Raw genomic sequence first — 10,000 nt, 5'->3', positions numbered from 1 at the left:
AGCCGTCAGGATGGCCGAGCGGTCTAAGGCGCTGCGTTCAGGTCGCAGTCTCCCCTGGAGGCGTGGGTTCAAATCCCACTCCTGACAAGCTTTTTGCGCCGGCCAGTCACCTGTGCCGCACTGCTGTGTTTGTTAACCGCCTGATGGCAATCGCTGCGTGTTGATATCTCTCTTTGTATACACCAATGGGAAATGCTTCCTTTTTACCCCTTCTGCCCTAGAGATGGGGGCTAATGAGCCCGGTAAGCAGGTGGAAAAATCCAGACTAAATTGAATGTGGCGAATTGAGGATTCATGCTATAGCCCATGTAGACTTGTCAAGTCGCACCATGTTAATGACACAATCCCTTAGTAATCCCTTTGTCATTGAAGTAATGTGCATGCTCGGTTGGTTCTTCACAATTGCTGATAGTGGCAAGGTCGAAAGCGTGTACGTACGCTGACGACATATCTGTACAGCCGACGAGAAACCCCCCTTACTGGACTATTGGTTGTCGTGGCCGAGTGGTTAAGGCGATGGACTAGAAATCCATTGGGATCTTCCCGCGCAGGTTCGAATCCTGCCGACAACGTACCGTTTGTGCAAGTCCCTGGTGGATCCTGACCTTTATGCGCAGTGACGAGTAGATCTCTAGCGTGGTCTGCGCTTTTGCATTCTCTCTCGCATACTGTGGAATTTTTTGTAGTTTGCTGCTCAGGGCTCGTCCGAGATTGGAGCACTGCACCCTTTTCTTTCCTTCCCAAAAAAGTCGAAAAGGAAGGTTTTGAGTGAGGAACAGAAGAGTTAAAATGAAGAGACCACTGCAAATTGAACGCTTCTGTTCCTCACTCAAAAATGTCCTTTTCAACTTTTTTGGAAAGGAAAGAAAGTTATGCCACAGTCTCGTAATTTCTTCCAGAGCTGTATATCTTCAGGACCACAAGTCTTTTCCTTTCAACTGTACACACAGCAAGAGTAAACTCTCCACAGGCAATGTTTATGAATGGTTAGGAAAACCTTCCAATGGTACAAGACAGAGAAGGCATAACATGCTTCGTTTCAGGCCCTATTGAAAGGGCCTCTTGATGTTTCCTTAGAAAAGTCTGCTCTCAAGGTGTTCAAGTCCTTTGTGAAATTGGGCACTATTTTCAACGCCATTGAAATATGTTGCAATTGTAAGGTGTACACTCGCAGGTCCCGTGCAGCAAGACCTGACGTTCCACAGAGCCGTCAGGATGGCCGAGCGGTCTAAGGCGCTGCGTTCAGGTCGCAGTCTCCCCTGGAGGCGTGGGTTCAAATCCCACTCCTGACAAGCTATTTGCGCCGGCCAGTCACCTGTGCCGCACTGCTGTGTTTGTTAACCGCCTGATGGCAATCGCTGCGTGTTGATATCTCTCTTTGTATACACCAATGGGAAATGCTTCCTTTTTACCCCTTCTGCCCTAGAGATGGGGGCTAATGAGCCCGGTAAGCAGGTGGAAAAATCCAGACTAAATTGAATGTGGCGAATTGAGGATTCTGCTATAGCCCATGTAGACTTGTCAAGTCGCACCATGTTAATGACACAATCCCTTAGTAATCCCTTTGTCATTGAAGTAATGTGCATGCTCGGTTGGTTCTTCACAATTGCTGATAGTGGCAAGGTCGAAAGCGTGTACGTACGCTGACGACATATCTGTACACCGACGAGAAACCCCCCTTACTGGACTATTGGTTGTCGTGGCCGAGTGGTTAAGGCGATGGACTAGAAATCCATTGGGATCTTCCCGCGCAGGTTCGAATCCTGCCGACAACGTACCGTTTGTGCAAGTCCCTGGTGGATCCTGAACTTTATGCGCAGTGACGAGTAGATCTCTAGCGTGGTCTGCGCTTTTGCATTCTCTCTCGCATACTGTGGAATTTTTTGTAGTTTGCTGCTCAGGGCTCGTCCGAGATTGGAGCACTGCACCCTTTTCTTTCCTTCCCAAAAAAGTCGAAAAGGAAGGTTTTGAGTGAGGAACAGAAGAGTTAAAATGAAGAGACCACTGCAAATTGAACGCTTCTGTTCCTCACTCAAAAATGTCCTTTTCAACTTTTTTGGAAAGGAAAGAAAGTTATGCCACAGTCTCGTAATTTCTTCCAGAGCTGTATATCTTCAGGACCACAAGTCTTTTCCTTTCAACTGTACACACAGCAAGAGTAAACTCTCCACAGGCAATGTTTATGAATGGTTAGGAAAACCTTCCAATGGTACAAGACAGAGAAGGCATAACATGCTTCGTTTCAGGCCCTATTGAAAGGGCCTCTTGATGTTTCCTTAGAAAAGTCTGCTCTCAAGGTGTTCAAGTCCTTTGTGAAATTGGGCACTATTTTTAACGCCATTGAAATATGTTGCAATTGTAAGGTGTACACTCGCAGGTCCCGTGCAGCAAGACCTGACGTTCCACGGAGCCGTCAGGATGGCCGAGCGGTCTAAGGCGCTGCGTTCAGGTCGCAGTCTCCCCTGGAGGCGTGGGTTCAAATCCCACTCCTGACAAGCTTTTTGCGCCGGCCAGTCACCTGTGCCGCACTGCTGTGTTTGTTAACCGCCTGATGGCAATCGCTGCGTGTTGATATCTCTCTTTGTATACACCAATGGGAAATGCTTCCTTTTTACCCCTTCTGCCCTAGAGATGGGGGCTAATGAGCCCGGTAAGCAGGTGGAAAAATCCAGACTAAATTGAATGTGGCGAATTGAGGATTCAGCTATAGCCCATGTAGACTTGTCAAGTCGCACCATGTTAATGACACAATCCCTTAGTAATCCCTTTGTCATTGAAGTAATGTGCATGCTCGGTTGGTTCTTCACAATTGCTGATAGTGGCAAGGTCGAAAGCGTGTACGTACGCTGACGACATATCTGTACGCCGACGAGAAACCCCCCTTACTGGACTATTGGTTGTCGTGGCCGAGTGGTTAAGGCGATGGACTAGAAATCCATTGGGATCTTCCCGCGCAGGTTCGAATCCTGCCGACAACGTACCGTTTGTGCAAGTCCCTGGTGGATCCTGACCTTCATGCGCAGTGACGAGTAGATCTCTAGCGTGGTCTGCGCTTTTGCATTCTCTCTCGCATACTGTGGAATTTTTTGTAGTTTGCTGCTCAGGGCTCGTCCGAGATTGGAGCACTGCACCCTTTTCTTTCCTTCCCAAAAAAGTCGAAAAGGAAGGTTTTGAGTGAGGAACAGAAGAGTTAAAATGAAGAGACCACTGCAAATTGAACGCTTCTGTTCCTCACTCAAAAATGTCCTTTTCAACTTTTTTGGAAAGGAAAGAAAGTTATGCCACAGTCTCGTAATTTCTTCCAGAGCTGTATATCTTCAGGACCACAAGTCTTTTCCTTTCAACTGTACACACAGCAAGAGTAAACTCTCCACAGGCAATGTTTATGAATGGTTAGGAAAACCTTCCAATGGTACAAGACAGAGAAGGCATAACATGCTTCGTTTCAGGCCCTATTGAAAGGGCCTCTTGATGTTTCCTTAGAAAAGTCTGCTCTCAAGGTGTTCAAGTCCTTTGTGAAATTGGGCACTATTTTTAACGCCATTGAAATATGTTGCAATTGTAAGGTGTACACTCGCAGGTCCCGTGCAGCAAGACCTGACGTTCCACGGAGCCGTCAGGATGGCCGAGCGGTCTAAGGCGCTGCGTTCAGGTCGCAGTCTCCCCTGGAGGCGTGGGTTCAAATCCCACTCCTGACAAGCTTTTTGCGCCGGCCAGTCACCTGTGCCGCACTGCTGTGTTTGTTAACCGCCTGATGGCAATCGCTGCGTGTTGATATCTCTCTTTGTATACACCAATGGGAAATGCTTCCTTTTTACCCCTTCTGCCCTAGAGATGGGGGCTAATGAGCCCGGTAAGCAGGTGGAAAAATCCAGACTAAATTGAATGTGGCGAATTGAGGATTCAGCTATAGCCCATGTAGACTTGTCAAGTCGCACCATGTTAATGACACAATCCCTTAGTAATCCCTTTGTCATTGAAGTAATGTGCATGCTCGGTTGGTTCTTCACAATTGCTGATAGTGGCAAGGTCGAAAGCGTGTACGTACGCTGACGACATATCTGTACACCGACGAGAAACCCCCCTTACTGGACTATTGGTTGTCGTGGCCGAGTGGTTAAGGCGATGGACTAGAAATCCATTGGGATCTTCCCGCGCAGGTTCGAATCCTGCCGACAACGTACCGTTTGTGCAAGTCCCTGGTGGATCCTGAACTTTATGCGCAGTGACGAGTAGATCTCTAGCGTGGTCTGCGCTTTTGCATTCTCTCTCGCATACTGTGGAATTTTTTGTAGTTTGCTGCTCAGGGCTCGTCCGAGATTGGAGCACTGCACCCTTTTCTTTCCTTCCCAAAAAAGTCGAAAAGGAAGGTTTTGAGTGAGGAACAGAAGAGTTAAAATGAAGAGACCACTGCAAATTGAACGCTTCTGTTCCTCACTCAAAAATGTCCTTTTCAACTTTTTTGGAAAGGAAAGAAAGTTATGCCACAGTCTCGTAATTTCTTCCAGAGCTGTATATCTTCAGGACCACAAGTCTTTTCCTTTCAACTGTACACACAGCAAGAGTAAACTCTCCACAGGCAATGTTTATGAATGGTTAGGAAAACCTTCCAATGGTACAAGACAGAGAAGGCATAACATGCTTCGTTTCAGGCCCTATTGAAAGGGCCTCTTGATGTTTCCTTAGAAAAGTCTGCTCTCAAGGTGTTCAAGTCCTTTGTGAAATTGGGCACTATTTTTAACGCCATTGAAATATGTTGCAATTGTAAGGTGTACACTCGCAGGTCCCGTGCAGCAAGACCTGACGTTCCACAGAGCCGTCAGGATGGCCGAGCGGTCTAAGGCGCTGCGTTCAGGTCGCAGTCTCCCCTGGAGGCGTGGGTTCAAATCCCACTCCTGACAAGCTATTTGCGCCGGCCAGTCACCTGTGCCGCACTGCTGTGTTTGTTAACCGCCTGATGGCAATCGCTGCGTGTTGATATCTCTCTTTGTATACACCAATGGGAAATGCTTCCTTTTTACCCCTTCTGCCCTAGAGATGGGGGCTAATGAGCCCGGTAAGCAGGTGGAAAAATCCAGACTAAATTGAATGTGGCGAATTGAGGATTCAGCTATAGCCCATGTAGACTTGTCAAGTCGCACCATGTTAATGACACAATCCCTTAGTAATCCCTTTGTCATTGAAGTAATGTGCATGCTCGGTTGGTTCTTCACAATTGCTGATAGTGGCAAGGTCGAAAGCTTGTACGCACGCTGACGACATATCTGTACACCGACGAGAAACCCCCCTTACTGGACTATTGGTTGTCGTGGCCGAGTGGTTAAGGCGATGGACTAGAAATCCATTGGGATCTTCCCGCGCAGGTTCGAATCCTGCCGACAACGTACCGTTTGTGCAAGTCCCTGGTGGATCCTGAACTTTATGCGCAGTGACGAGTAGATCTCTAGCGTGGTCTGCGCTTTTGCATTCTCTCTCGCATACTGTGGAATTTTTTGTAGTTTGCTGCTCAGGGCTCGTCCGAGATTGGAGCACTGCACCCTTTTCTTTCCTTCCCAAAAAAGTCGAAAAGGAAGGTTTTGAGTGAGGAACAGAAGAGTTAAAATGAAGAGACCACTGCAAATTGAACGCTTCTGTTCCTCACTCAAAAATGTCCTTTTCAACTTTTTTGGAAAGGAAAGAAAGTTATGCCACAGTCTCGTAATTTCTTCCAGAGCTGTATATCTTCAGGACCACAAGTCTTTTCCTTTCAACTGTACACACAGCAAGAGTAAACTCTCCACAGGCAATGTTTATGAATGGTTAGGAAAACCTTCCAATGGTACAAGACAGAGAAGGCATAACATGCTTCGTTTCAGGCCCTATTGAAAGGGCCTCTTGATGTTTCCTTAGAAAAGTCTGCTCTCAAGGTGTTCAAGTCCTTTGTGAAATTGGGCACTATTTTTAACGCCATTGAAATATGTTGCAATTGTAAGGTGTACACTCGCAGGTCCCGTGCAGCAAGACCTGACGTTCCACGGAGCCGTCAGGATGGCCGAGCGGTCTAAGGCGCTGCGTTCAGGTCGCAGTCTCCCCTGGAGGCGTGGGTTCAAATCCCACTCCTGACAAGCTATTTGCGCCGGCCAGTCACCTGTGCCGCACTGCTGTGTTTGTTAACCGCCTGATGGCAATCGCTGCGTGTTGATATCTCTCTTTGTATACACCAATGGGAAATGCTTCCTTTTTACCCCTTCTGCCCTAGAGATGGGGGCTAATGAGCCCGGTAAGCAGGTGGAAAAATCCAGACTAAATTGAATGTGGCGAATTGAGGATTCTGCTATAGCCCATGTAGACTTGTCAAGTCGCACCATGTTAATGACACAATCCCTTAGTAATCCCTTTGTCATTGAAGTAATGTGCATGCTCGGTTGGTTCTTCACAATTGCTGATAGTGGCAAGGTCGAAAGCGTGTACGTACGCTGACGACATATCTGTACACCGACGAGAAACCCCCCTTACTGGACTATTGGTTGTCGTGGCCGAGTGGTTAAGGCGATGGACTAGAAATCCATTGGGATCTTCCCGCGCAGGTTCGAATCCTGCCGACAACGTACCGTTTGTGCAAGTCCCTGGTGGATCCTGAACTTTATGCGCAGTGACGAGTAGATCTCTAGCGTGGTCTGCGCTTTTGCATTCTCTCTCGCATACTGTGGAATTTTTTGTAGTTTGCTGCTCAGGGCTCGTCCGAGATTGGAGCACTGCACCCTTTTCTTTCCTTCCCAAAAAAGTCGAAAAGGAAGGTTTTGAGTGAGGAACAGAAGAGTTAAAATGATGAGACCACTGCAAATTGAACGCTTCTGTTCCTCACTCAAAAATGTCCTTTTCAACTTTTTTGGAAAGGAAAGAAAGTTATGCCACAGTCTCGTAATTTCTTCCAGAGCTGTATATCTTCAGGACCACAAGTCTTTTCCTTTCAACTGTACACACAGCAAGAGTAAACTCTCCACAGGCAATGTTTATGAATGGTTAGGAAAACCTTCCAATGGTACAAGACAGAGAAGGCATAACATGCTTCGTTTCAGGCCCTATTGAAAGGGCCTCTTGATGTTTCCTTAGAAAAGTCTGCTCTCAAGGTGTTCAAGTCCTTTGTGAAATTGGGCACTATTTTCAACGCCATTGAAATATGTTGCAATTGTAAGGTGTACACTCGCAGGTCCCGTGCAGCAAGACCTGACGTTCCACAGAGCCGTCAGGATGGCCGAGCGGTCTAAGGCGCTGCGTTCAGGTCGCAGTCTCCCCTGGAGGCGTGGGTTCAAATCCCACTCCTGACAAGCTTTTTGCGCCGGCCAGTCACCTGTGCCGCACTGCTGTGTTTGTTAACCGCCTGATGGCAATCGCTGCGTGTTGATATCTCTCTTTGTATACACCAATGGGAAATGCTTCCTTTTTACCCCTTCTGCCCTAGAGATGGGGGCTAATGAGCCCGGTAAGCAGGTGGAAAAATCCAGACTAAATTGAATGTGGCGAATTGAGGATTCTGCTATAGCCCATGTAGACTTGTCAAGTCGCACCATGTTAATGACACAATCCCTTAGTAATCCCTTTGTCATTGAAGTAATGTGCATGCTCGGTTGGTTCTTCACAATTGCTGATAGTGGCAAGGTCGAAAGCGTGTACGTACGCTGACGACATATCTGTACGCCGACGAGAAACCCCCCTTACTGGACTATTGGTTGTCGTGGCCGAGTGGTTAAGGCGATGGACTAGAAATCCATTGGGATCTTCCCGCGCAGGTTCGAATCCTGCCGACAACGTACCGTTTGTGCAAGTCCCTGGTGGATCCTGACCTTTATGCGCAGTGACGAGTAGATCTCTAGCGTGGTCTGCGCTTTTGCATTCTCTCTCGCATACTGTGGAATTTTTTGTAGTTTGCTGCTCAGGGCTCGTCCGAGATTGGAGCACTGCACCCTTTTCTTTCCTTCCCAAAAAAGTCGAAAAGGAAGGTTTTGAATGAGGAACAGAAGAGTTAAAATGAAGAGACCACTGCAAATTGAACGCTTCTGTTCCTCACTCAAAAATGTCCTTTTCAACTTTTTTGGAAAGGAAAGAAAGTTATGCCACAGTCTCGTAATTTCTTCCAGAGCTGTATATCTTCAGGACCACAAGTCTTTTCCTTTCAACTGTACACACAGCAAGAGTAAACTCTCCACAGGCAATGTTTATGAATGGTTAGGAAAACCTTCCAATGGTACAAGACAGAGAAGGCATAACATGCTTCGTTTCAGGCCCTATTGAAAGGGCCTCTTGATGTTTCCTTAGAAAAGTCTGCTCTCAAGGTGTTCAAGTCCTTTGTGAAATTGGGCACTATTTTCAACGCCATTGAAATATGTTGCAATTGTAAGGTGTACACTCGCAGGTCCCGTGCAGCAAGACCTGACGGTCAACCGTGGCGTCAGGATGGCCGAGCGGTCTAAGGCGCTGCGTTCAGGTCGCAGTCTCCCCTGGAGGCGTGGGTTCAAATCCCACTCCTGACAAGCTTTTTGCGCCGGCCAGTCACCTGTGCCGCACTGCTGTGTTTGTTAACCGCCTGATGGCAATCGCTGCGTGTTGATATCTCTCTTTGTATACACCAATGGGAAATGCTTCCTTTTTACCCCTTCTGCCCTAGAGATGGGGGCTAATGAGCCCGGTAAGCAGGTGGAAAAATCCAGACTAAATTGAATGTGGCGAATTGAGGATTCAGCTATAGCCCATGTAGACTTGTCAAGTCGCACCATGTTAATGACACAATCCCTTAGTAATCCCTTTGTCATTGAAGTAATGTGCATGCTCGGTTGGTTCTTCACAATTGCTGATAGTGGCAAGGTCGAAAGCGTGTACGTACGCTGACGACATATCTGTACGCCGACGAGAAACCCCCCTTACTGGACTATTGGTTGTCGTGGCCGAGTGGTTAAGGCGATGGACTAGAAATCCATTGGGATCTTCCCGCGCAGGTTCGAATCCTGCCGACAACGTACCGTTTGTGCAAGTCCCTGGTGCATCCTGAACTTTATGCGCAGTGACGAGTAGATCTCTAGCGTGGTCTGCGCTTTTGCATTCTCTCTCGCATACTGTGGAATTTTTTGTAGTTTGCTGCTCAGGGCTCGTCCGAGATTGGAGCACTGCACCCTTTTCTTTCCTTCCCAAAAAAGTCGAAAAGGAAGGTTTTGAGTGAGGAACAGAAGAGTTAAAATGAAGAGACCACTGCAAATTGAACGCTTCTGTTCCTCACTCAAAAATGTCCTTTTCAACTTTTTTGGAAAGGAAAGAAAGTTATGCCACAGTCTCGTAATTTCTTCCAGAGCTGTATATCTTCAGGACCACAAGTATTTTCCTTTCAACTGTACACACAGCAAGAGTAAACTCTCCACAGGCAATGTTTATGAATGGTTAGGAAAACCTTCCAATGGTACAAGACAGAGAAGGCATAACATGCTTCGTTTCAGGCCCTATTGAAAGGGCCTCTTGATGTTTCCTTAGAAAAGTCTGCTCTCAAGGTGTTCAAGTCCTTTGTGAAATTGGGCACTATTTTTAACGCCATTGAAATATGTTGCAATTGTAAGGTGTACACTCGCAGGTCCCGTGCAGCAAGACCTGACGTTCCACAGAGCCGTCAGGATGGCCGAGCGGTCTAAGGCGCTGCGTTCAGGTCGCAGTCTCCCCTGGAGGCGTGGGTTCAAATCCCACTCCTGACAAGCTATTTGCGCCGGCCAGTCACCTGTGCCGCACTGCTGTGTTTGTTAACCGCCTGATGGCAATCGCTGCGTGTTGATATCTCTCTTTGTATACACCAATGGGAAATGCTTCCTTTTTACCCCTTCTGCCCTAGAGATGGGGGCTAATGAGCCCGGTAAGCAGGTGGAAAAATCCAGACTAAATTGAATGTGGCGAATTGAGGATTCTGCTATAGCCCATGTAGACTTGTCAAGTCGCACCATGTTAATGACACAATCCCTTAGTAATCCCTTTGTCATTGAAGTAA

General features: G+C 47.4%; 17 non-coding genes across 17 annotated transcripts; all 17 read left to right on the top strand.

Moving 5' to 3' along the window:
* Window positions 1–4: 4 nt before the first annotated feature.
* On the top strand, window positions 5–87 carry trnal-cag. Its single transcript has one exon. It is a non-coding gene; the product is annotated as a tRNA-Leu (tRNA).
* Window positions 88–490: 403 nt separating this feature from the next.
* On the top strand, window positions 491–572 carry trnas-aga. Its single transcript has one exon. It is a non-coding gene; the product is annotated as a tRNA-Ser (tRNA).
* Window positions 573–1,209: 637 nt separating this feature from the next.
* On the top strand, window positions 1,210–1,292 carry trnal-cag. The gene has a single exon. It is a non-coding gene; the product is annotated as a tRNA-Leu (tRNA).
* Window positions 1,293–1,693: 401 nt separating this feature from the next.
* On the top strand, window positions 1,694–1,775 carry trnas-aga. Its single transcript has one exon. It is a non-coding gene; the product is annotated as a tRNA-Ser (tRNA).
* Window positions 1,776–2,412: 637 nt separating this feature from the next.
* On the top strand, window positions 2,413–2,495 carry trnal-cag. Its single transcript has one exon. It is a non-coding gene; the product is annotated as a tRNA-Leu (tRNA).
* A 401-nt stretch (window positions 2,496–2,896) lies between these two features.
* trnas-aga lies at window positions 2,897–2,978 on the top strand. Its single transcript has one exon. It is a non-coding gene; the product is annotated as a tRNA-Ser (tRNA).
* Window positions 2,979–3,615: 637 nt separating this feature from the next.
* trnal-cag lies at window positions 3,616–3,698 on the top strand. The gene has a single exon. It is a non-coding gene; the product is annotated as a tRNA-Leu (tRNA).
* Window positions 3,699–4,099: 401 nt separating this feature from the next.
* trnas-aga lies at window positions 4,100–4,181 on the top strand. Its single transcript has one exon. It is a non-coding gene; the product is annotated as a tRNA-Ser (tRNA).
* A 637-nt stretch (window positions 4,182–4,818) lies between these two features.
* On the top strand, window positions 4,819–4,901 carry trnal-cag. Its single transcript has one exon. It is a non-coding gene; the product is annotated as a tRNA-Leu (tRNA).
* Window positions 4,902–5,302: 401 nt separating this feature from the next.
* Window positions 5,303–5,384, top strand: trnas-aga. Its single transcript has one exon. It is a non-coding gene; the product is annotated as a tRNA-Ser (tRNA).
* Window positions 5,385–6,021: 637 nt separating this feature from the next.
* On the top strand, window positions 6,022–6,104 carry trnal-cag. The gene has a single exon. It is a non-coding gene; the product is annotated as a tRNA-Leu (tRNA).
* Window positions 6,105–6,505: 401 nt separating this feature from the next.
* On the top strand, window positions 6,506–6,587 carry trnas-aga. The gene has a single exon. It is a non-coding gene; the product is annotated as a tRNA-Ser (tRNA).
* A 637-nt stretch (window positions 6,588–7,224) lies between these two features.
* Window positions 7,225–7,307, top strand: trnal-cag. Its single transcript has one exon. It is a non-coding gene; the product is annotated as a tRNA-Leu (tRNA).
* A 401-nt stretch (window positions 7,308–7,708) lies between these two features.
* Window positions 7,709–7,790, top strand: trnas-aga. Its single transcript has one exon. It is a non-coding gene; the product is annotated as a tRNA-Ser (tRNA).
* A 637-nt stretch (window positions 7,791–8,427) lies between these two features.
* Window positions 8,428–8,510, top strand: trnal-cag. The gene has a single exon. It is a non-coding gene; the product is annotated as a tRNA-Leu (tRNA).
* A 401-nt stretch (window positions 8,511–8,911) lies between these two features.
* On the top strand, window positions 8,912–8,993 carry trnas-aga. The gene has a single exon. It is a non-coding gene; the product is annotated as a tRNA-Ser (tRNA).
* Window positions 8,994–9,630: 637 nt separating this feature from the next.
* On the top strand, window positions 9,631–9,713 carry trnal-cag. Its single transcript has one exon. It is a non-coding gene; the product is annotated as a tRNA-Leu (tRNA).
* The last annotated feature ends 287 nt before the right edge of the window (window positions 9,714–10,000 follow it).

This window comes from Esox lucius, chromosome 17, assembly GCF_011004845.1.
Source record: "Esox lucius isolate fEsoLuc1 chromosome 17, fEsoLuc1.pri, whole genome shotgun sequence".
Lineage (NCBI taxonomy): Eukaryota > Metazoa > Chordata > Actinopteri > Esociformes > Esocidae > Esox > Esox lucius.
This window is presented reverse-complemented; position numbering and strand designations above follow the sequence as displayed.